At 40.4% G+C, this 26,317-nt stretch overlaps 1 non-coding gene across 1 annotated transcript; it reads right to left on the reverse strand.

Annotated features, from left to right (window-relative positions):
* Nucleotides 1-12,344: 12,344 nt before the first annotated feature.
* On the reverse strand, nucleotides 12,345-12,452 carry LOC112804281 (small nucleolar RNA R71). The gene has a single exon (XR_003202896.1). It is a non-coding gene; the product is annotated as a small nucleolar RNA R71 (small nucleolar RNA).
* Between the last annotated feature and the right edge of the window lie 13,865 nt (nucleotides 12,453-26,317).

A 26,317-nucleotide genomic window follows, 5' to 3' on the forward strand; every position in this document is an offset into this window, starting at 1 on the left:
CAAGGAGATTAAAGAACGGGTCTACCTTAGTGCCCTCTTGAAGATCTTATGGAGTGCTTGAGCTCCTCAATGTCTCTTCCTTGCCTTTGTTGCTCCTCTCTCATGACTCTTTGATCTTCTCTAATTTCATAGAGGAGAATGGAATGTTCTTGGTGCTCCACCCTTAGTTGCCTGATAAACCCCATTTTTAGGGTTTATCTTGTATTGAATTTAGAGTATTTTGATGACATTTTCTCGCATTTAACCTACGAATTAGCATGGTTTTGTTATCTCTCCCATATTTGTACTTAAGTGTAAAAACATGCTTTTTAAGCCTTTAAGTTGATAATTTTAATTCATCCTTGATTCCATAAGATGCCTTGATGTGTTTGCTAGTAATCTCAGGTTGAAATAGGCTAGACATGGATCAAAGGAGCAAGGAAGGAAGCATGCAAGTGGAGAGAAGCACAAAAAGCCAAAGAATTGATCTCGGCCAAGCACGCGTACGCGCACAAGGCGCTCGCGCGCACATCGCAGAATTAGCCAGGGACGCGCACGCATACCGTGCGCGCCCGCGTCGTAGTCCGCACGTGATTCTGTTATTGCAACACGTGCCTGGCGATTTTGGAAGGTTTCAGCAACCAACTTTGGCACCAAATTGCATATAAGAACCAAGGATTGAAGGGGATTAACACACATTCACATCCATAGACTCATTTTACAAGTTTTTCTTAGATATTTTTAGTTAGTTACATTTGTAGAGAGAGAAACTCCAACCTCTCTCTAGGATTCATCTTTATTTTCTCAATTCTCAACCATTCCTTGGTGATATCTATTGCAACTCTCAATTTACTTTGTTCATGTTGTAGATCCTCTTCTCTAATCTCAATTAGTGTTTGTAATTGTTCAATCCTCATAGATCTTAGGTTTAACTTTGTTGTTTTGGATTCTATTAATTCATTGAAGATCTTCTTTTCATTGTTGTTCATTGTTGATTCTTGTTAATCTCTTGTGTTGAATCACTTTGATTCTAAATCTCTTCTCAATTTTACTATGTGTTTCATTCTTGCTCTCCAAGTGTTTGAGAATATGCCAACTTTAGATATGGAGTAGCATCCCCTCACTTGGCCTAGTGGTTGAGTCATTGGAGACACTTGAATAATGGATGTCAATTGTTGATTAAGAATTGAGAATTGCTAATTGACTTGGAGTGCACTAAAGCTAGACTTCCCTAGGGTAAGACTAGGACTTGTGACTCAAGTTAGTTACTTTTACTTGACTTTCCTCTATAATTAGGGGTTAACTAAGTGAAGCAACACTCCTTTGTTATCACAATTGAAGGAAGCTATAGTGATGGAACTTCCAATGTCCAACCTTGGCTAAGGCTTTTAATATTGATTGATTGTTGTTTTCTTTTATTAGCACTTTTATGCCACACTCTTCAAGCCACAAAAGACCACTTAACCAATAGCATGCATCCTTGTAGCATTCCTAGGGAAGAACGACTCGGGACTAATACTCTCGGTTATAGATTGTAGAATTGTTTGATGATGGATTTTGCATCGGTTTAGACTATACTACGATTGATTACTTGATAATTTCTATACTGGCAAAAATTCATTCATCAAAATGTGGCCAATGAATTCTGAAGGGTTGTGGGGCCCAATTGCAACCAACTTTGGCGCCAAAGATGCTATTTAAAGCCAAGGATTGAAGAGAAAAGGGGATTCCATTCATTACACACACACTAGGATTAGTTTAGAGGTAGTTTCTAGAGAGAGAGAAGCTCTCTCTTCTCTCTAGAATTAGGATTAGAATTAGGTTTAGTTCTTAGATCTAGGTTTTAATCTTTGCTTTCTTCTACTTCTACCTTTCAATTCCTTGTAGTCACATTCATTCCTCTTTCATTCTTTTGTTGTAATTTCCTTTATGTTGTTCTTATACTTTGATTGTAGATCTACTATTGTTCCTTCCATTTTCTTTCAATTCAATAAGAGGTAATTCATAATAATTGTTCTTCTTTGCTTTTCTATTGTTGATCTCTTGCCTTTGTAGTTAGATCTCTCTTTAATTCTTGCAATTTATGTTGTTTACTTTTATTGCCTTTTATGTGTTTGTTGAAATGCCTCTTCTAGATATAGTATAGATTTTGTTCCTTTTGGCCTAGGTAGAGTAATTAGTGACACTTGAGTTATCTAATTCCTTTGTTGATTGGTAATTGGAGAGATTGCTAATTGGTTTGGAGTGCACTAAAGCTAGTCTTTCCTTGGGAGTTGGCTAGGACTTGTGGCTCAAGTCAATTCATCCACTTGACTTTCCTTTATTTAGTAAGGGTTAACTAAGTGGTAGCAATGAACAATTCTCATCACAATTGAGGAGGATAACTAGGATAGGACTTCTAATTTTCATACCTTGCCAAGAGCCTTTTATAGTTGTTAGTTTATTTTCTTTGCCATTTATATTTCTTGTCTAAAATCTCAAAAACCCCAAAACACATCACAACCAATAACAAGACACTTCATTACAATTCCTAGGGAGAACGACCCAGGTTCAATACTTCGGTTTATAAATTTAGGGGTTTGTTTTAGTGACAAACAACTTTTTGTATGAAAAGATTATTGTTTGGTTTAGGAACTATACTTGCAACAAGAATTCATTTGTGAAATTCTAAACCATCAAAAATCCAATCATCATTGCCCCATGTTGGAACTCAATTCTCCTAGGGAGGTGTTTATTTGCTCCCAATAGTTTTGTGGAGGAAAGTGCATCTCTTGAGGTATCTCAGGGATTTCATGGTGAGTGGGATCTCTTGTTTGCTCCATCCTCTTCTTAGTGATAGGCTTGTCTTCATAAATGAGGATGTCTCCCTCTATGTCAATTCTGACTGAATAACAGAGGTGACAAATGAGATGAGAGAAGGCTAACCTTGCCAAGGTAGAGGACTTGTCCGCCACCTTATAAAGTTCTTGGGATATAACCTCATGAACTTCTACTTCCTCTCCAATCATGATGCTATGAATCATGATAGCCCGGTCTATAGTAACTTCGGACTGGTTGCTAGTGGGAATGATTGAGCGTTGGATAAACTCCAACCATCCTCTAGCCACGGGCTTGAGGTCATGCCTTCTCAGTTGAACCGGCTTCCCTCTTGAATCTCTCTTCCATTGAGCGCCCTCTTCACAAATGTCTATGAGGACTTGGTCCAACCTTTGATCAAAGTTGACCCTTCTAGTGTAAGGGTGTTCATCTCCTTGCATCATGGGCAAGTTGAATGCCAACCTTACATTTTCCGGACTAAAATCCAAGCATTTCCCCCGAACCATTGTAAGCCAATTCTTTGGGTCCGGGTTCACACTTTGATCATGGTTCTTGGTGATCCATGCATTGGCATAGAACTCTTGAACCATTAAGATTCCGACTTGTTGAATGGGGTTGGTAAGAACTTCCCAACCTCTTCTTCGGATCTCATGTCAGATCTCCGGATATTCACTCTTTTTGAGTTTAAAAGGGACCTCGGGGATCACCTTCTTCCTGGCCACAACTTCATAGAAGTGATCTTGATGCACCCTTGAGATGAATCTCTCCATCTCCCATGACTCGAAGGTAGAACATTTTGCCTTCCCTTTCCTCTTTCTAGAGGTTTCTCCGGCCTTAGATGCCATGAATGGTTATGGAAAAACAAAAAGCAATGCTTTTACCACACCAAACTTAGAAGGTTTGCTCGTCCTCGAGCAAAAGAAGAAAGAAGAGAGTAGAAAAAGAAGAAATAGAGGAGATGGAGGTGGCTTTGTGGTTCGGCCAAGAGGGAGAAGTAGTGTTTAGGTTGTGTGAAAATGAAGGAGTGAAGAAGGGTTTATATAGGGGTGGAAAGAGGGGTAGGGTTCGGTCATGTGAGGGTGGGTTGGGAGGGAAAGTGGTTTGAATTTGAATGGTGAGGTAAGTGAGGTTTTATGAAGGGTGGATGTGAGTGGTGAAGAGAATAGTGGGATATGATAGGTGAGGGGTTTTTGGGGAAGAGGTGTTGAGGTGATTGGTGAATGGGTGAAGAGGAGAGAGAGTGGTGGGGTAGGTGGGGATCCTGTGGGGTCCACAGATCCTGAGGTGTCAAGAAAAATTTATCCCTACACCAAGTGGCAAGCAAAAATACTCTTTATGCCAATTCTGGCGTTAAACGCCGGGCTAGTGCCCATTTCTGGCGTTTAACGCCAGCTTCTTGCCCTTTCCTGGCGTTTAACGCCAGCCTGGTGCCCCTTTCTGGCGTTAAACGCCCAGAATGGTGCCAGACTGGGCGTTAAACGCCCATTTGCTGCCCTTACTGGCGTTTAAACGCCAGCAAGTTTTTCCTCCGGTGTGTGCTGTTTTTCTTTCTATTTTTCAATCTGTCTTTGCTTTTTTTTCAATTGATTTTGTGACTTCCCATGATCATCAACCTACAGAAAACATAAAATAACAAAGGAAATATAGATAAATATAACATTGGGTTGCCTCCCAACAAGTGCTTCTTTAATGTCAGTAGCTTGACAGTGGGCTCTCATGGAGCCTCACAGATATTCAGAACAATGTTAGAACCTCCCAACACCAAACTTAGAGTTTGAATGTGGGGGTTCAACACCAAACTTAGAAGTTGGTTGAGGCCTCCCAACACCAAACATAGAGTTTGACTGTGGGGGCTCTGTTTGACTCTATTTTGAGAGAAGCTCTTCATGCTTCCTCTCTTTGGTTACAGAGGGATATCCTTGAGCCTTAAGCACAAAAGATTCTTCATTCATTTGAATGATCAATTCTCCTCCGTCAACATCAATCACAGTCTTTGCTGTGGCTAGGAAGGGTCTGCCAAAGATGATGGATTCATCCATGCACTTTCCAGTCTCTAGGACTATGAAATCAGCAGGGATGTAATGGTCTTCAACTTTTACCAGAACATCCTCTACAAGTCCATAAGCTTGTTTTCTTGAATTGTCTGTCATCTCTAGTAAGATTCTTGCAGCTTGTACCTCAAAGATCCCTAGCTTCTCCATTACAGAGAGAGGCATAAGGTTTATGCTTGACTCTAGGTCACACAGAGCCTTCTTGAAGGTCATGGTGCCTACTGTACAAGGTATTGAGAACTTCCCAGGGTCCTGCCTCTTTTGAGGTAATCTCTTCCTAGTCAAGTTATTTAGTTCTTTGGTGAGCAAAGGGGGTTCATCCTCCCAAGTCTCATTACCAAATAACTTGTCATTTAGCTTCATGATTGCTCCAAGGTACTTAGCAACTTGCTCTTCAGTGACATCTTCATCCTCTTCAGAGGAAGAATACTCATCAGAGCTCATAAATGGCAGAAGTAAATCCAATGGAATCTCTATGGTCTCAGGTGAGCCTTAGATTCCCAGGGTTCCTCATTAGGGAACTCATTAGAGGCCAGTGGACGTCCATTGAGGTCTTCCTCAGTGGCGCTCATTGCCTCTTTCTCCTCTCCAAGTTCGGCCATGTTGATGGCCTTACACTCTCCTTTTGGATTCTCTTCTGTATTGCTTGGAAGAGTACTAGGAGGGAGTTCAGTAACTTTCTTACTCAGCTGACCCACTTGTGCCTCCAAGTTTCTAATGGAGGACCTTGTTTCAGTTATGAAACTTTGAGTGGTTTTGATTAGATCAGAGACCATGGTTGCTAAGTCAGAGTGGCTTTGCTTAGAATTCTCTGTCTGTTGCTGAGAAGATGATGAAAAAGGCTTGCGATTGCTAAACCTGTTTCTTCCACCATTATTGTTGTTGAAACCTTGTTGAGGTCTCTGTTGATCCTTCCATGAGAGATTTGGATGATTTCTCCATGAAGGATTATAGGTGTTTCCATAGGGCTCTCCCATGTAATTCACCTCTTCCATTGAAGGGTTCTTAAGATCATAAGCTTCTTCTTCAGATGAAGCGTCCTTAGTATTTCCTGGTGCAGCTTTCATTCCAGATAGACTTTGAGAAATCATATTGACTTGCTGAGTCAATATTTTATTCTGAGCCAATATAGCATTCAGAGTATCAATCTCAAGAACTCCTTTCTTCTGATTCGTCCCATTGTTCACAGGATTCCTTTCACAAGTGTACGTGAATTGGTTATTTGCAACCATTTCAATGAGTTCGTGAGCTTCTGCAGGCGTCTTCTTCAGATGAAGAGATCCTCCAGTAGAGCTATCCAATGACATCTTGGACAGTTTAGACAAACCATCATGAAGATACCTATGATGCTCCATTCAGAAAGCATGTCAGATGTACATTTTCTGATCAATTGTTTGTATCTTTCCCAAGCTTCATAGAGGGATTCACCTTCCTTATGTCTGAAGGTTTGGACTTCCACTCTAAGCTTACTCAATTTTTGAGGTGGAAAGAACTTTGCCAAGATGGCATTGACTAGCTTTTCCTAAGAGTTCAGGCTTTCTTTAGGTTGTGAGTCCAACCATATCCTAGCTCTGTCTCTTACAGCAAAAGGGAATAGCATAAGTCCGTAGACCTCAGGGCCAACCCCATTGGTCTTAACAGTGTCACAGATTTGCAAGAATTCAGCTAAAAACTGATGATGATCTTCCAATGGAAGTCCATGGAACTTGCAATTCTGTTGCATTAGAGAAACTAATTGAGGCTTAAGCTCAAAGTTATTTGCTCCAATGGCAAGGATAGAGATGCTTCTCCCATAGAAGTCGAGAGTAGGTGCAGTAAAGTCACCCAACACCTTCCTTGCATTGTTGGCATTGTTGTTGTTTTCGGATGCCATGTCTTCTTCTTTGAAGAATTCTGCTAGGTCCTCTACAGAGAGTTGTGCTTTAGCTTCTCTTAGCTTTCGCTTCAAGGTCCTTTCAGGTTCAAGGTCAGCCTCAACAAGAATGCCTTTGTCTTTGCTCCTGCTCATATAAAAGAGAAGAGAACAAGAAAATATGGAATCCTCTATGTCACAGTATAGAGATTCCTTGAGGTGTCAGAGGAATAGAAGGAGGAGGTAGAAGAATTAGGATGTGAGAAGAAGGGAAGAATTTTTGAAAATAAGTTAAAAATATTTTAAAAACATTTTGAAAAATTGAAGAATGATTTTCGAAAAATATGATTGGGAAAGAGATAAAGTGTTTTTTTTTTGAAAAAGATTTTGAAATTAGAAATCAAAAAGATATGATTGAAAACTTATTTTGAAAAAGATGTGATTAAAAAGATATGATTGAAAATATATAGTTTTAAAAAGATATGATTGAGAAGATATGATTGAAAAACAATTTAAAAAGATTTGATTTTTAAAATCAATGACTTGGCTAACAAGAAAAGATATGATTCAAACATTAAACCTTTCTCAACAGAAAAGGCAACATACTTGAAATGTTGAATCAAACCATTAATTGTTAGCAAGTATTTTTGAAAATGGAAAGAAATTGATTTTGAAAATATATGATTGAAAAGAAATGATTTGAAAAAGATTTGATTTTGAAAATATTATGGAAACTTGAAAAAAATTTGAATTGAAAACAAAATCTTCCCTCTTGTGCCATCCTGGCGTTAAACGCCCAGAATGGTATACATTTTGGCGTTTAACACCCAAAATGCTACCCTTTTGGGCGTTAAACGCCCAGCCAGGTGCCCTGGCTGGCGTTTAAACGCCAGTTTTCCTTCTTCACTGGGCGTTTTGAACGCCCAGCTTTTTCTGTGTAATTCCTCTGCTGTATGTTCTGAATCTTCAATTCTCTGCATTATTGACTTGAAAAGACACAAATTAAAATTTTTTTTGGATTTTTAATGATGAGGAAAAATCAAAATGCAACTAAAATCAAATAAACAATGCATGCAAGACACCAAACTTAGAAGTTTGTATACTACTGACACTAACAAATTGAGAATGCATATGAGAAACAACAAAACACTTAAGACAAGAGAATTTAAAGATCAGAGCAAGTAAATCATCAAGAACAACTTGAAGATCAATGAAGACACATGATAAATGCAAGAAGAACAGAAACATGTAATTAACACCAAACTTAAAACGAGACACTAGACTCGAACAAGAAATATTTTTGGTTTTTATGATTTTGTAATTTTTTTGTTTTTTCGGAAATTATATGGAGAAGAAAATAAAGAGGATCAAAACTTTTAATAAGAATTTTAGGAATCATGCAATGTTAGTCTAAAGCTTCAGTCTAAAGGAATTAGACATGGCTAGCCAAGCTTCTGCAGGACATTGCATTCAAGAGCTAAATTGATGAAGATCAATCAGCTTTGGTGATGATAAGAACATCACCTTGAAACACTAGAATTCATTCTTAAAAATTCTGAAAAATACCTAATCTAAGCAACAAGATGAACCGTCAGTTGTCCAAACTCAAACAATCCCCGGCAACGGCGCCAAAAACTTGGTGCACGAAATTGTGATCATCAATGGCGCCATCAACATGGTATGCTCAATTGCAATCTCAACTCTTTATCACAACTTCGCACAACTAATCAGCAAGTGCACTGGGTCGTCCAAGTAATAAACCTTACGTGAGTAAGGGTCAATCCCACGGAGATTGTTGGTATGAAGCAAGCTATGGTCATCTTGTAAATCTCAGTCAGGCAGATTCAAATGGTTATGAATGATTTATGAATAAAACATAAAATAAAGATAGAGATACTTGATGAGCAGATAATTTGTACGCTTTTTGGCATTGTTTTAGTATGTTTTTAGTATGATCTAGTTAGTTTTTAGTATATTTTTATTAGTTTTTAGTTAAAATTCACTTTTCTGAGCAAAAATCTGATTCAGAGACTAAAAAGGACTGTAGATGCTGTTGGATTCTGACCTCCCTGCACTCGAAGTGGATTTTCTTAAGCTACAGAAACCCAATTGGCGCGCTCTCAACGGCGTTAGAAAGTAGACATCCTGGGCTTTCCAGAAATATATGATAGTCCATACTTTGCCCAAGAATTGATGGCCCAAACCGGCGTTCAAAGTCACCATCAGAATTCCCAGCGTTAAACGCCGGAACTGGCACAAGAATGGGAGTTAAACGTCCAAACTGGAACAAAAGCTGGCGTTTAACTCCAAGAAGAGTCTCTACACGAAAATGCTTCAATGCTCAGCCCAAACACACACCAAGTGGGCCCGGAAGTGGATTTTTATGTCATTTACTCATCTGTGTAAACCCTAGGCTACTAGTCCTCTATAAGTAGGACCTTTTACTATTGTATTTTCATCTGGAGATCTTGAGATCTTTGAATCTTTTGATCATTGGGAGGTTAGCCATTCGGCCATGCCTAGACCTTGTTCTTATGTATTTTCAACAGTGGAGTTTCTACACACCATAGATTAAGGTGTGGAGCTCTGCTGTACCTCGAGTATTAATGCAATTACTATTGTTCTTCTATTCAATTCGGCTTATTCTTGTTCTAAGATATTCATTTGCACCCAAGAACATGATGAATGTGATGATTATGTGACACTCATCATCATTCTCACTTATGAACGAGTGCTTGACAACCACTTCTGTTCTACAAGCAAACAAGGCTTGAATGTTTATCTCTTTGATCCTTTAACCGGAATCTTCGTGGTATAAGCTAGAATTGATGGCGGCATTCAAGAGAATCCGGAAGGTCTAAACCTTGTCTGTGGTATTCTGAGTAGGATTCAATGATTGAATGACTGTGACGAGCTTCAAACTCCTGAAGGCTGGGCGTTAGTGACAGACGCAAAAGAATCACTGGATTCTATTCCAACCTGATTGAGAACCGACAGATGATTAGCCGTGCCGTGACAGGGTGCATTGAACATTTTCACTGAGAGGATGGGAGGTAGCCACTGATAACGGTGAAACCCTACATACAGCTTGCCATGGAAAGGAGTAAGAAGGATTGGATGAAGACAGTAGGAAAGCAGAGAGACGGAAGGAACACAGCATCTCCATATGCTTATCTGAAATTCCCACCAAAGAATTGCATAAGTATCTCTATCTTTATCTTTATGTTTTATTCATCATTCATAACCATTTGAGTTTGCCTGACTAAGATTTACAAGGTGACCATAGCTTGCTTCATACCAACAATCTTTGTGGGATCGACCCTTACTCGCGTAAGGTTTATTACTTGGACGACCCAGTACACTTGCCGGTTAGTTGTGCGAAGTTATGTTTATGCCATGGTATTGAACACCAAGTTTTTGGATTCATTACCGGGGATTATTTGAGTTGTGAAAAGTATTGATCACAATTTCGTGCACCAAGTTTTTGGCGCCGTTGCCGGGGATTGTTGAGTTTGGACAACTGATGGTTCATCTTGTTGCTTAGATTAGGTATTCTTCAGAATTCTTAAGAATGAATTCTAGAGTTTCATGATGATCTGTTGAAGTCTGGCTGGCTATGAAGCCATGTCTAATTTTATTGGACCGAGGTTTCAACTTATCATCACAAGAGCTTGTTGATTTCTATCAATCTTGTTGTTGGAGCAGTGATCTGCTAAAGCTTGACTGGCCATTGGCCATGTCTAGTGTTTTGGACCGGAGCTTTCTTTGAAAGCTTGGCTGGCTATGAAGCCATGTCTAATTCCTGGACCGGAGTCTTAGACTAACATTGCATGATTCCTGGAATTCTCATTAAGAATTTTGATATCTTTGTTTTCTTTTCCACTTAATTTTCGAAAAACCACAAAAAAATTTACAAAATCATAAAAACCAAAAATATTTTATGTTTCTTGTTGAGTCTAGAGTCTCATTTTAAGTTTGGTGTCAATTGCATGTTTCTGTTCTTCTTGCATTCATGCATGTGTCTTCATTAATCTTCAAGTTGTTCTTGATAATTTCATTGCTCTGATCTTTGAATTCTATTGACTTGAGTGTTTTGTGTTTCTCATGTGCATTCTCATTTTGTTAGTGTCAGTAGTATACAAACTGCTAAGTTTGGTGTCTTGCATGCATTATTATTTGATTTTAGTTGCATCCTGATTATTCATCATTATTAAAAATCCAAAAATATTTTTAATTTGTATCTTTTCAAGTCAATAATATAGAGGATTGAAGATCCAGAACATTCAGCAGAGGAATTACATAGAAAAAGATGGGCGTTCAAAACGCCCAGTAAGGAAGGCAAACTGGCGTTTAAACGCCAGCCAGGGTGCCTGGCTGGGCGTTTAACGCCCAAAAGGGTAGTAGTTTGGGCGTTAAACGCCAGAATGTACACCATTCTGGGTGTTTAACGCCAGGATGGCACAAGAGGGAAGACATTGTTTTCAAATCAAATTTTTTTTAGTTTTCAAAATCTTTTCACAATCAAATCTTTTTCAAATCAAATCTTTTCAATCAAATCTTTTTCAAAATCAATTTCTTTCCATTTTCAAGGATACTTGCTATCAATTAATGATTTGATTCAAGATTTCAAGTATGTTGCCTTTTCTGTTGAGAAAGGTTTAATGTTTGAATCATATCTTTTCTTGTTAGCCAAGTTATTAATTTTTAAAATCAAATCTTTTTAAAATGTTTTTCAAATCATATATTCTCAATCACATCTTTTTCAAAATAGTTTTCAATCATATCTTTTTTAATTTCTAATTTCAAAATCTTTTTCAAAAATCACTTGATTTCTTTTCCACTCTTATTTTCGAAAATCAATTAGTGTTTTTCAAAATGTTTTTAAAATCTTTTACTTAATTTTCGAAAATTTCTTCCCCTCTTCTCACATCCTTCTATTTATGGACTAACATTATTCCTTAATGCACAATTCGAACTCCATCTTTCTTGATAAGTTCGAATTTTCTAACTCTTCCTTCCATTTTTCTTTTCCTCTAACACCTCAAGGAATCTCTATACTGTGACATAGAGGATTCCGTATTTCCTTGTTTTCTTCTCTTTCATATGAGCAGGAGCAAAGACAAAAGCATTCTTATTGAGGCTAACCCTGAACCTGAAAGGACCTTGAAGCGAAAGCTAAGAGAAGTTAAGGCACAACTCTCTGTAGAGGACCTAACAGAAATCTTCAAAGAAGAAGACCCCATGGCAACCAAAAACAACAACAATGCCAACAATGCAAGGAAGGTGCTGGGTGACTTTACTGCACCTATCTCGACTTCTATAGGAGAAGCATCTCTATCCCTGCCATTGGAGCAAACAACTTTGAGCTTAAGCCTCAATTAGTTTCTCTAATGCAACAGAATTGCAAGTTCCATGGACTTCCATTGGAAGATCCTCATCAGTTCTTAGCTAAGTTCTTACAAATCTGTGACACTGTCAAGACTAATGGGGTTGACCCTGAGGTCTACAGACTTATGCTATTCCCTTTTGCTGTAAGAGACAGAGCTAGAATATGGTTGGACTCACAACCTAAAGAAAGCCTGAACTCTTGGGAAAAGCTAGTCAATGCCTTCTTGGCAAAGTTCTTTCCACCTCAAAAATTGAGTAAGCTTAGAGTGGAAGTCCAAACCTTCAGACAGAAGGAAGGAGAATCCCTCTATGAAGCTTGGGAAAGATACAAACAATTAATCAGAAAGTGTCCCTCTGATATGCTTTCTGAATGGAGCATCATAGGTATTTTCTATGATGGTCTCTCTGAACTATCTAAGATGTCTTTGGATAGCTCTGCTGGAGGATCTCTTCATCTGAAGAAGACGCCTACAGAAACTCAAGAACTAATTGAAATGGTTGCAAATAACCAATTCATGTACACTTCTGAAAGAAATCCTGTGAACAATGGGACAAATCAGAAGAAAAGAGTTCTTGAGATTGATACTTTGAATGCCATATTGGCTCAGAACAAAATATTGACTCAGCAAGTCAATATGATTTCTCAAAGTCTGTCTGGAATGCAAAATGCACCAGGTAGTACTAAGGAAGCTTCATCTGAAGAAGAAGCTTATGATCCTGAGAACCCTTCAATGGAAGAGGTGAATTACATGGGAGAATCCTATGGAAACACCTATAATCCTTCATGGAGAAATCATCCAAATCTCTCATGGAAGGATCAACAGAGACCTCAACAAGGTTTCAACAACAATAATGGTGGAAGAAATAGGTTTAGCAATGGCAAGCCTTTTCCATCATCTTCTCAGCAACAGACAGAGAGTTCTAAGCAGAACCACTCTGTCTTAGCAACCATGGTCTCTGATCTAATCAAAACTACTCAAAGTTTCATGACTGAAACAAAGTCCTCCATTAGAAACTTGGAGGCACAAGTGGGTCAGCTGAGCACGAAAATTACTGAACTCCCTCCTAGTACTCTTCCAAGCAATACAGAAGAAAATCCAAAAGGAGAGTACAAAGCCATCAACATGGCCGAATTTGGAGAGGAGGAAGAGGCAGTGAATGCCACTGAGGAAAACCTCAATGGACGTCCACTGGCCTCCAATGAGTTCCCCAATGAGGAACCATGGGAATCTGAGGCTCCCACTGAGACCATAGAGATCCCATTGAATTTACTTCTGCCATTCATGAGTTCTGATGAGTATTCTTCCTCTGAAGAGGATGAGTATGTCACTGAAGAGCAAGTTGCTAAATACCTTGGAGCAATCATGAAGCTAAATGACAAGTTATTTGGTAATGACACTTGGGAGGATGAACCCCCTTTGCTCACCAAAGAATTGGATGACTTGTCTAGGCAGAAACAGCCTCAAAAGAGACAGGATCCTGGGAAATTTTCAATACCTTGTACCATAGGCACCATGACCTTCAAGAAGGCCTTGTGTGACCTAGGGTCAAGTGTAAACCTCATGCCTCTCTCTGTAATGGATAAGCTAGGGATTTTTGAGGTGCAAGCTGCAAAAATCTCACTAGAGATGGTGGTGCGCGAAATTGTGAACAATACTTTTCATAACTCTCATAATCCCCGGTAATGAACCCCAAAAACGTGGTGTTCAATACCATGGCATAAACACAACTTCGCACAACTAACCAGCAAGTGCACTGGGTCGTCCAAGTAATAAACCTTACGCGAGTAAGGGTCGATCCCACGGAGATTGTTGGTATGAAGCAAGCTATGGTCACCTTGTAAATCTTAGTCAGGAAAACTCAAATGGGTATGGTGATATACGCATAAAACATAAAGATAGAGATAGAGATACTTATGTAATTCATTGGTGGGAATTTCAGATAAGCGTATGGAGATGCCTTCCCTTCCGTCTCTCTGCTTTCCTACTGTCTTCATCCAATCCTTCTTACTCCTTTCCATGGCAAGCTTAAGCAAGGGTTTCACCGTTGTCAGTGGCTACCTCCCATCCTCTCAGTGGAAATGTTCAACGCACCCTGTCACGGCACGGCTATCCATCTGTCGGTTCTCGATCAGGCTGGAATAGAATCCAGTGATTCTTTTGCGTCTGTCACTAACGCCCCACCCTCAGGAGTTTGAAGCACGTCACAGTCATTCAATCATTGAATCCTACTCAGAATACCACAGACAAGGTTAGACCTTCCGGATTCTCTTGAATGCCACCATCAGTTCTAGCCTATACCACGAAGACTCTGATCTCACGGAATGGCTGGCTCGTTTGTCAGGCGAGCGCTCGGTTGTCAGGCGATCAACCATGCATCGTGTATCAGGAATCCAAGAGATATTCACCCAATCGAAGGTAGAACGGAGGTGGTTGTCAGTCACACGTTCATAGGTGAGAATGATGATGAGTGTCACGGATCATCACATTCATCAAGTTGAAGAACAAGTGATATCTTAGAACAAGAACAAGCGGAATTGAATAGAAGAACAATAGTAATTGCATTAATACTCGAGGTACAGCAGAGCTCCACACCTTAATCTATGGTGTGTAGAAACTCCACCATTGAAAATACATAAGAACAAAAGTGATCATTGGTTTCGGCCCCAGAGAGGGGACCAGAAGAACCAAGATGAAGATACAATAGTAAAAGATCCTACTTATAGAGAACTAGTAGCCTAAAGTTTACAGAAATGAGTAAATGACATAAAAACCCACTTCCGGGCCCACTTGGTGTGTGCTTGGGCTGAGCAATGAAGCATCTTTGTGTAGAGACTCCTCTTGGAGTTAAACGCCAGCTTTGGTGCCAGTTTGGGCGTTTAACTCCCATTCTTGTGCCAGTTTCCGGCGTTTAACGCTGGAATTCATGAGGGTGACTTTGAATGCCGGTTTGGGCCATCAAATCTTGGGCAAAGTATGGACTATCATATATTTCTGCAAATCCCAGGATGTCTACTTTCCAACCCCGTTGAGAGCGCGCCAATTGGGCTTCTGTAGCTCCAGAAAATCCACTTTGAGTGCAGGGAGGTCAGAATCCAACAGCATCTGCAGTCCTTTTCAGTCTCTGAATCAGATTTTTGCTCAGGTCCCTCAATTTCAGCCAAAAAATACCTGAAATTACAGAAAAACACACAAACTCATAGTAAAGTCCAGAAAAGTGAATTTTAACTAAAAACTAATAAAAATATACTAAAAACTAACTAGATCATACTAAAAACATACTAAAAACAATGCCAAAAAGCGTACAAATTATCCGCTCATCAGATCGCAGACAATTCAAGAAAACAAGCTTATGGACTTGTAGAGGATGTTCTGGTAAAAGTTGAAGACCATTACATCCCAGCTGATTTCATAGTCCTAGAGACTGGAAAGTGCATGGATGAATCCATCATCCTTGGCAGACCCTTCCTAGCCACAGCAAAGGCTGTGATTGATGTTGATAGAGGAGAATTGATCATTCAAGTGAATAAAGAATCCCTTGTGTTTGAGGCTCAAGGATATCCCTCTGTCACCATGGAGAGGAAGCATGAAGAGCTTCTCTCAAAACAGAGTCAAACAGAGCCCCCACAGTCAAACTCTAAGTTTGGTGTTGGAAGGCCACAACCAACTTCTAAGTTTGGTGTTAAACCCCCACATTCAAACTCTAAGTTTGGTGTTGGGAGGTTCCAACAATTCTCTGAGCATCTGTGAGGCTCCATGAGAGCCCTCTGTCAAGCTACTGACATTAAAGAAGTGCTTGTTGGGAGGCAACCCAATGTTATATTTTATCTATTTTCCTTTGTTATTTTATGTTTTCTGTAGGTTGATGATCATGAGAAGTCAAAAATCAATTGAAAAAGAAAAATAGAATGAAAAACAGAAAGAAAAACAGCACACCCTGGAGGAAGATCTTGCTGGCGTTTAAACGCCAGTAAGGCTAGCAGATGGGCGTTTAACGCCCAGTCTGGCACCATTCTGGGCGTTTAACGCCAGAAAGGGGCACCAGACTGGCGTTAAACGCCAGTAAAGGGCAAGAAGTTGGCGTTAAACGCCAGAAATGGGCACCAGCCTGGCGTTTAACGCCAGAATTGGCACAAAGAGCAATTTTGCTCGCCACTTGGTGCAGGGATGACTTTTCCTTGACACCTCAGGATCTGTGGACCCCACAGGATCCCCACCTACCCCACCACTCTCTCTCTTCTTCACCCATTCACCAATCACCTCAACACCTCTTCCCCAAAAACCCTTCACCTATCAAATCCCATCTTTCTCTTTACCACTCACATCCATCCTTCATAAAACCCCACCTACCTCACCATTCAAATTCAAAACACTTTCCCTCCCAAACCCACCCTCTCATAACCGAACCCTACCCCTCTCTTCACTCCTATATCAACCCATCTTCACTCCTTCATTTTCACACAACCTAAACACTACTTTTCCCCCTTTGGCAGAACCACAAAGCCATCTCCATCTCCTTCATTTCTTCTTCTTCTACTCTCTTCTTTCTTCTTTTGCTTGAGGACGAGCAAATCTTTTAAGTTTGGTGTGGTAAAAGCATTGCTTTTTGTTTTTCCATAACCATTTATGGCATCCAAGGCCGGAGAAACCTCTAGAAAGTGGAAAGGGAAGGCAAAAGCTTCTACCTCCGAGTCGTGGGAGATGGAGAGATTCATCTCAAGGGTGCATCAAGACCACTTCTATGAAGTTGTGGCCTTGAAGAAGGTGATCCCCGAGGTCCCATTCAAACTCAAAAAGAGTGAATATCCCGAGATCCGACGTGAGATCCAAAGAAGATGTTGGGAAGTTCTTACCAACCCCATTCAACAAGTCAGAATCTTAATGGTTCAAGAGTTCTATGCCAATGCATGGATCACCAAGAACCATGATCAAAGTGTGAACCCGGACCCAAAGAATTGGCTTACTATGGTTCGGGGGAAATACTTGGATTTTAGTCCGGAAAATGTAAGGTTGGCATTCAACTTGCCCATGATGCAAGGAGATGAACATCCTTACACTAGAAGGGTCAACTTTGATCAAAGGTTGGACCAAGTCCTCACAGTCATTTGTGAAGAGGGCGCCCAATAGAAGAGTGATTCAAGAGGAAAGCCGGTTCAACTGAGAAGGCATGACCTCAAACCCGTGGCTAGGGGATGGTTGGAGTTTATCCAACGCTCAATCATTCCCACTAGCAACCGGTCCGAAGTTACTATAGACCGGGCTATCATGATTCATAGCATCATGATTGGAGAAGAAATAGAAGTTCATGAGGTTATATCCCAAGAACTTTATAAGGTGGCGGACAAGTCCTCTACCTTGGCAAGGTTAGCCTTTCCTCATCTCATTTGTCACCTCTGTTATTCAGTTGGAGTTGACATAGAGGGAGACATCCCCATTGATGAGGACAAGCCCATCACTAAGAAGAGGATGGAGCAAACAAGAGACCCCTCTCATCATCAAATCCCTGAGATGCCTCAAGGGATGCACTTTCCTCCACAAAACTATTGGGAGCAGCTAAACACCTCCCTAGGAGAATTGAGTTCCAACATGGGACAACTAAGGGTGGAGCACCAAGAACATTCCATTCTCCTCCATGAAATTAGAGAAGATCAAATAATCATGAGAGAGGAGCAACAAAGACAAGGAAGTGACATTGAGGAGCTCAAGCACTCCATAGGATCTTCAAGAGGAAGAACAAGCCGCCATCACTAAGGTGGACCCGTTCTTTAATTTCCTTGTTCTTTATTTTTCTATTTTTCGAAAAAATTATGCTTATGTTTATCTATGTTTGTGTCTTGTGATCATTAGTGTCTTAGTGTCTATGCCTTAAAGTTATGAATGTCCTATGAATCCATCACCTTTCTTGAATGAAAAATGTTCTTAATTGAAAAAAGAAGAATTGCATGAATTTTGAATTTTATAACAGATTAATTATTTTGATGTAGTGGCAATACTTTTGTTTTCTGAATGTATGCTTAAACAGTGCATATGTCTTTTGAATTTGTGGTTCATGAATGTTGGCTCTTGAAAGAATGATGAAAAAGAAGACATGTTACTGAGGATCTGAAAAATCATAAAAATGATTCTTGAAGCAAGAAAAAGCAGTGAATACAAAAAAAAAAAGAAAGAAGGAGAAAAACGAAAAAAAGGGAGAAAAGAAAACGAAAAGAAAAAAAAAGAGAAAAAAAGAAAGAAATAAAGTTGTGATCCAAGGCAAAAAGAGTGTGCTTAAGAACCCTGGACACTTCTAATTGGGGACTCTAGCAAAGCTGAGTCACAATCAGAAAAAGTTCACCCAATTATGTGTCTGTGGCATGTATGTATCCGGTGGTAATACTGGAAGACAGAGTGCTTTGGGCCACGGCCAAGACTCAATAAGTAGCTGTGTTCAAGAATCATCATACTTAACTAGGAGAATCAATGACACTATCTGGATTCTGAGTTCCTAAAGAAGCCAATCATTCTAAATTTCAAAGGATAGAGTGAGATGCCAAAACTATTCAGAGGCAAAAAGCTAAAAGCCCCGCTCATTTAATTAATATTGATCTTCATAGAAGTCTTTGGAATTCATTGTATATTCTCTTCTTTTTATCTTATTTGATTTTCAGTTGCTTGGGGACAAGCAACAATTTAAGTTTGGTGTTGTGATGAGCGGATAATTTGTACGCTTTTTGGCATTGTTTTTAGTATGTTTTTAGTATGATCTAGTTAGTTTTTAGTATATTTTTATTAGTTTTTAGTTAAAATTCACTTTTCTAGACTTTACTATGAGTTTGTGTGTTTTTCTGTGATTTCAGGTATTTTCTGGCTGAAATTGAGGGACCTGAGCAAAAATCTAATTCAGAGACTAAAAAGGACTACAGATGTTGTTGGATTCTGACCTTCCTGCACTCGAAGTGGATTTTCTGGAGCTACAGAAGCCCAATTGGCGCGCTCTCAACGGTGTTGGAAAGTAGATATTTTGGGCTTTCCAGAAATATATTATAGTCCATACTTTGCCCAAGAATTGATGGCCCAAACCGGCGTTCAAAGTCACCATCAGAATTCCCAGCGTTAAACGCCGGAACTGGCACAAGAATGGGAGTTAAACGTCCAAACTGGCACAAAAGCTGGCGTTTAACTCCAAGAAGAGTCTCTACACGAAAATGCTTCAATGCTCAGCCCAAACACACACCAAGTGTGCCCGGAAGTGGATTTTTATGTCATTTACTCATCTGTGTAAACCCTAGGCTACTAGTCCTCTATAAGTAGGACCTTTTACTATTGTATTTTCGTCTGGAGATCTTGAGATCTTTGAATATTTTGATCATTGGGAGGCTTAGACCTTGTTCTTATGTATTTTCAACGGTGGAGTTTCTACACACCATAGATTAAGGTGTGGAGCTCTGCTGTACCTCGAGTATTAATGCAATTACTATTGTTCTTCTATTCAATTCGGCTTATTCTTGTTCTAAGATATTCATTTGCACCCAAGAACATGATGAATGTGATGATTATGTGACACTCATCATCATTCTCACTTATGAATGAGTGCCTGACAACCACTTCTGTTCTACAAGCAAACAAGGCTTGAATGTTTATCTCTTGGATCCCTTAACCGGAATCTACGTGGTATAAGCTAGAATTGATGGCGGCATTCAAGAGAATTCGGAAGGTCTAAACCTTGTCTGTGGTATTCTGAGTAGGATTCAATGATTGAATGACTGTGACGAGCTTCAAACTCCTGAAGGCTGGGCGTTAGTGACAGACGCAAAAGAATCACTGGATTCTATTCCAACCTGATTGAGAACCGACAGATGATTAGCCGTGCCGTGACAGGGTGCGTTGAACATTTTCACTGAGAGGATGGGAGGTAGCCACTGACAACGGTGAAACCCTACATACAGCTTACCATGGAAATGAGTAAGAAGGATTGGATGAAGACAGTAGAAAAGCAGAGAGACGGAAGGAACACAGCATCTCCATACGCTTATCTGAAATTCCCACCAAAGAATTGCATAAGTATCTCTATCTTTATCTTTATGTTTTATTCATCATTCATAACCATTTGAGTTTGCCTGACTAAGATTTACAAGGTGACCATAGCTTGCTTCATACCAACAATCTCTGTGGGATCGACCCTTACTCGCGTAAGGTTTATTACTTGGACGACCCAGTACACTTGCTGGTTAGTTGTGCGAAGTTGTGTTTCTGCCATGGTATTGAACACCAAGTTTTTGGATTCATTACCGGGGATTATTTGAGTTGTGAAAAGTATTGATCACAATTTCGTGCACCAATACTTATGTAATTTATTGATGAGAATTTCAGATAAGCGTATGGAGATGCTTTGTCCCTTCCGTCTCTCTGCTTTCCTACTGTCTTCATCCAATCCTTCTTACTCCTTTCCATGGCAAGCTGTATGTTGGGCATCACCGTTTTCAGTGGCGACAGTCCCGTCCTCTCAGTGAAAATGTTCAACACGCTCTGTCACAGCACGGCTATTCAGCTGTCGGTTCTCGATCATGTCGGAATAGAATCCAGTGATTCTTTTGCGTCTGTCACTAACGTCCCACAATCGCGAGTTTGAAGCTCGTCACAGTCATTCAGTCCTTGAATCCTACTCAGAATACCACAGACAAGGCTAGACCTTCCGGATTCTCTTGAATGCCGCCATGAATTCTAGCTTATACCACGAAGATTCCGATTAAGGGATCCAAGAGATATCCACTCAATCTAAGGTAGAACGGATGTGGTTGTCAGGCACACGTTCATAGGTGAGAATGATGATGAGTGTCACGGATCATCACATTCATCAAGTTGAGGAACAAGTGATATCTTAGAACAAGAATAAGCTGAATTGAATAGAAGAACAATAGTAATTGTATTAATACTCGAGGTACAGCAGAGCTCCACACCTTAATCTATGGTGTGTAGAAACTCCACCGTTGAAAATACATAAGAACAAGGTCTAGGCATGGCCGAATGGCCAGCCTCCCAAAGAGGGTTCAATCATAAAAACATGATCAAAAGATGATCCTAAGATCTAAAGTGATCAAAAGATGAAAATATAATAGCAAAAGGTCCTACTTATAGAGAACTAGTAGCTAGGGTTTACAAAAATGAGTAAATGACATAAAAATCCACTTCCGGGCCCACTTGGTGTGTGCTTGGACTGAGCATTGAAGCATTTTCGTGTAGAAACTCTTCTTGGAGTTAAACGCCAACTTTTGTGCCATTTTGGGTGTTTAACTCCCATTCTTGTGCCAGTTCCGGCGTTTAACGCCGGGCATTCTTGAGCTGATTTGGAATGCCGATTTGGGCCATCAAATCTCGGGTAAAGTATAAGCTATTATATATTGCTGGAAAGCCCAGGATGTCTACTTTTCAACGCAGTTGAGAGTACGTCAATTGGGTCTCTGTAGCTCCAGAAAATCCACTTCAACTGCAGAGAGGTCAGAATCCAACAGCATCTGCAGTCCTTTTCAGCCTCTGAATCAGATTTTTGCTCAGCTCCCTCAATTTCAGCCAGAAAATACCTGAAATCATCGAAAAACACACAAACTCATAGTAAAGTCTAGAAAAGTGAATTTTAACTAAAAACTAATAAAAATATAATAAAAACTAACTAAAACATACTAAAAGCATACTAAAAACAATGCCAAAAAGTGTATAAATTATCTGCTCATCAGTAGGCATTAGCCCTCAAGTCTGTGACCACCGTATATTTTTAGAAGAGGGAAAAAGGCCTGTCTGTCAACCTTAAAGGTGGCTAAACCCCACCATTCTAGAGGTGGTCAAGAAGGAAGTAACCAGCCTGCTTGAAGCTAACATCATCTATCCAATCTCAGATAGTGAATAGGTCAGCCCAGTACAGGTGGTTCCAAAGAAATCTGGATTCACAACAGTAAAGAATGAGTATGGAGAGCTCATTGAAACTAGAGTACAGAACATCTGGATGGTATGCATTGATTACAGGCATCTCAACTAAGCTACCCGCAAGGATCACTACCCCCTGCCCTTTATCGATCAGATGCTTAATCGCCTGTCAGGTAAATTACACTATTGTTTTCTAGATGGTTACACTGGCTATTTTCAAACTCATACTCCTGAAGGTTAGGAGAAAAATACTTTTACATGTCCCTTTGGAAGTATGCGTATAAGAGGATGCCTTTTGGCTTATGTAATGCACCGGCAACGTTCCAAAGATGCATGATGAGTATTTTCTCATATCTTCTTGAGAACTGTATGGAGGTTTTTATGGATGACTTTAGTGTGTATGGTGATTCTTTTAGCCTTTGTTTGGATAGTTTAGTTAGAGTATTAGACAGGTGTGTTAGTTAAACCTTGTATTAAATCTTGAAAAATGTCATTTTATGGTCCAACAAGGTATTGTTCTAGGACATGTTATTTCTAATACTGGTATTTCAGTTGATCCAGCAAAGGTAGACATTATTTCTGGTTTACCTTACCCCTCCTCCATGAGGGAAGTCCGTTCGTTTCTTGGTCACGCAGGTTTCTACTGGCGATTTATCAAGGACTTCAGTAAGGTAGCACTGCCTTTATCCTGCCTGTTGCAGAAGGATGTTGAGTTCGAGTTGAGTGCAGACTGCAAGGAGGCGTTTGATGAGCTGAAGACTGCCTTAACTCAAGCCCCTATTGTGAGAGGGCCTGACTGGAGTCAACCATTTGAGATAATGTGTGACGCCTCCAATTATGCAATAGGAGCGGCGCTGGCTCAGTGCGAAGGTAAGGACCCTTTTATTTTTGCCTATGCATTTAAGACCTTAGACACTACTCAGTCTAATTACACTACCACTAAAAAAGAGCTTCTGGCTATTATTTTTGCTCTGGATAAATTTCGAGCCTACTTACTTGGTACTAAGGTGGTAGTTTACTCAGACCATGCAGCTCTAAAATATTTATTAGCTAAGAAAGAGTCCAAACCAAGGCTCATACGCTGGATATTGTTGCTGCAAGAATTTGATTTAGAAATTAAGGATAGGAGTGGTTCCCAAAATTTAGTGGCGTACCACTTGAGTCGCCTAGAGCACATCAAGGATGACTCCACTCCTATCAATGATGCTTTTCCATTTGATAGCTTGCACGCAATATCTGAAGTAGTTCCTTGATACGCACATATAGCTAATTACCTTGTCAGTCGTACCTTCCCTCCTGCTTTTACTAAACATCAAAAGGACAAGCTTAAAAGCGAGTCCAAATATTATATATGGGATGACCCATATTTATGGAGATGTGGTGCTGACCAGGTAATTAGAAGTTGTGTGCCTCAATCAGAATTCCAGTCCATTTTAGAGGCATGCCACTCTTCTGAGAGTGGTGGATATTTTTGCCCTCAAAGAACAGCTAGAAAAATATTAGACTGTGGACTCTGATGGCCCACACTGTCTAAGGATGCTACTGCTTTTTGTGAATCTTGTTCACCTTGCCAGAGGTTTGGAACTATATTCAAGAGGGATGAGATGCCCCAACAACCTGTGTTGTTCTGTGAAATTTTTTTATGTCTGGGGCATTGACTTCATGGGTCCATTTCCAAACTCTCATGGTTTCTTATATGTATTATTAGCTATAGATTATGTTTCTAAATGGGTGAAAGTAATTCCTACCTGTACTGATGATGCTAACACTGTTGTCTCCTTTGTTCGAAAAAAATATTATCTGTCACTTTGGATCACCACGAGCAATCGTGAGTGATCAAGGCACTCACTTCTATAACAGAAGATTAACAGGTTTACTGAAGAAACACGGCATTGTTCACAAGGTGGCAACAGCTTATCACCCCCAGACCAATGGACAAGCCGAGGTGTCAAACATAGAGATAAAGCGTATCCTGGAGAAGGTCGTCAAGCCTCATAAGAAAGACTAGAGCACCAGGCTTGCGGATGCGCTCTGGACATATCAGACTGCGTACAAGACACCAATCGGGATGAATCCCTTCAACCTAGTCTACGGAAAGGCTTGTCACCTCCCAGTAGAGGTGGAACACAAGGCTTTCTGGGCAGTGCGTGAGTGCAACATGGGATTCGAGAAAGCGGGGGCTAAGAGGAAGCTGCAACTACAAGAACTTGAGTGCCTTCGCCTAGAAGCATATGAGAACTCCAGACTATACAAAGAAAAGGTGAGGGATGTGCATGACAAGAATATCAAGTGAAGGGAGTTCAGACCTGGGGAGTTAGTTCTCCTTTACAATTCTAGGTTGAGACTCATGCCAGGCAAGCTGAGATCAAGATGGAAAGGCCCCTACAGAGTGGAAAAGGCTGAGCCATATGGCGTTTTCCACCTGAGGCACCCTTCTAGTCCCAATATCCTCAAAGTCAATGGCCACCGCTTGAAGTTGTATCATGGTGAAAGGATGAAGGACAGCAAGGAGCTGAAGATCCTCCTCTTGGCGGATCCATCCACAGAACTAGACTGAGCTCCTGGACCGTCCAACTTAAGGACGTCAAAAAAAAGTGCTGGGTGGGAGACAACCCATCATGGTATGATCGTTCCTTTCCTTTTTTCATTTTATTTTGTTTTCTTTTTATCAATGTTCATGCATACATTCTGCATCACAACTTGCAATCTGCATAAAAAAAGGGGATCGACGCGCCAGCGCCTAGTGCACGTCCGGGTCCTGAGCGCATGCGAAATGGGTTAGCTTGACCAGTTAGTTGTGTGGGCATAGTGCAAAAAGTATGCTTTTGGAAAATCAAGCCCACACGCCCGCGTCTCGTCTGCGTGCGCGCCATTTTCATTTTGGCAACCCACGCGTCCGCACCTATGGCGCGTCCGCGTGGTTGAAGAAATCGATGTAAAACCATGTTTTACCTGAAAGTTATGCTGGGCTGGGGCTGGAACTGTGCTACAGGCACACATTTACCCACGCATACGCGTCCTTGACGCGTGGGCGTCGTTTTAACACTTGGCCATCCACGTGTGCGCGCGCATGATGCACATGCGTCGTTTGCAACTAGAGCCCCTAGCCAGTTTGAACCGAGAGTTGTGCGTGTGCGAGGCTGGACTCACGGGACGGGCACAAACTAGGGCACATATCCGCGCCCTTGACGCTTCTGCGCCCCGTCTTGTTGTGCACTGCACGCGTTCGCGTACCATACACGTCGACGTCGCTTGCGCCACCCAACTTAACCCAGCGCGCCGCCTAGTCTCAACACCCCCAATCCTAATTCTTTTCTTTCTTTATTCTTTCTTCTTTCTTCTTCCTTCTTTCACCATTCTTCCTTCCTACCTCTCCCCTCATCCCACTTCCACCGTCATCATCAAGGTTTCTCTCTTCCTTTCCTCCATTCTTTCTCTTTTCTTTCAATTACTGTATTTGATTATTTTTCATTATTTACTTTCACTTTTCTATTAGATTCTTTAGTTATGGTTTCTTTCTCATGTCTTTCTCATGCATTTTTTTATGTTGGTGTTGGAGCTTTATTTGGGTATTATTTTATTATCTTTGAGCTTGTGGATATTTTGAGGAGTAATTTAACAATTGCAATTTTATTATGGATCTCACATACATTTGGATTACTTATTTTTATTCCTATTCTCACTTGAACACCAAGTGTTTGTGAAAAAGCCAACATGGCATTTTGAACTCTTTTCTATCATATTATTCCTCCTTTAATGCCTATTTTTCACAGCTCTTTCCATCCACATGTATTGAGTTTATCATTCACAATTGTCATCATACCAATGCTCACTATTCTCTTCCATGTGATATTTCTTCTTGCACTTGATGCTTGAGTTATGCTTCTCATGCCTCTTACTTGCATGCCATTCTCCCTCTTGTATCTTGTTGTATGATATGCCTTTATGCTCTCCATTGATGTCTCCCATGCGTGCCATGCACCCAAGACATTGTTTATTTCCTTGGGAATTTCTTTTCACTTGGAATTTCTTCCTTCCGATTTTTTGCTATCTATATTTAATATTCTTCCTCTTTCTTTCTTCTTTAGGATGGGTACCCAGAAAAGAAAGGGGAAGGCCACTGATAAAATACCGGCGAGGCAAGGCACTAAAAGACCCTTGGCAAAGGCACAACCTTCTACAAGCATCAAGCCACCCACAAAGCGGATGAAGAGAATCATCAAGGTTGATGAAGCAGAGAAAGCTTTTCCTGCTAGGGACTCTGCACGGTTCACTAACCGTTACTGTGAGCAGATGTTCCCCATCCTGGCTGACAAGAACTACAATGATGAGCA

Source organism: Arachis hypogaea, chromosome 5, assembly GCF_003086295.3.
Source record: "Arachis hypogaea cultivar Tifrunner chromosome 5, arahy.Tifrunner.gnm2.J5K5, whole genome shotgun sequence".
NCBI lineage: Eukaryota > Viridiplantae > Streptophyta > Magnoliopsida > Fabales > Fabaceae > Arachis > Arachis hypogaea.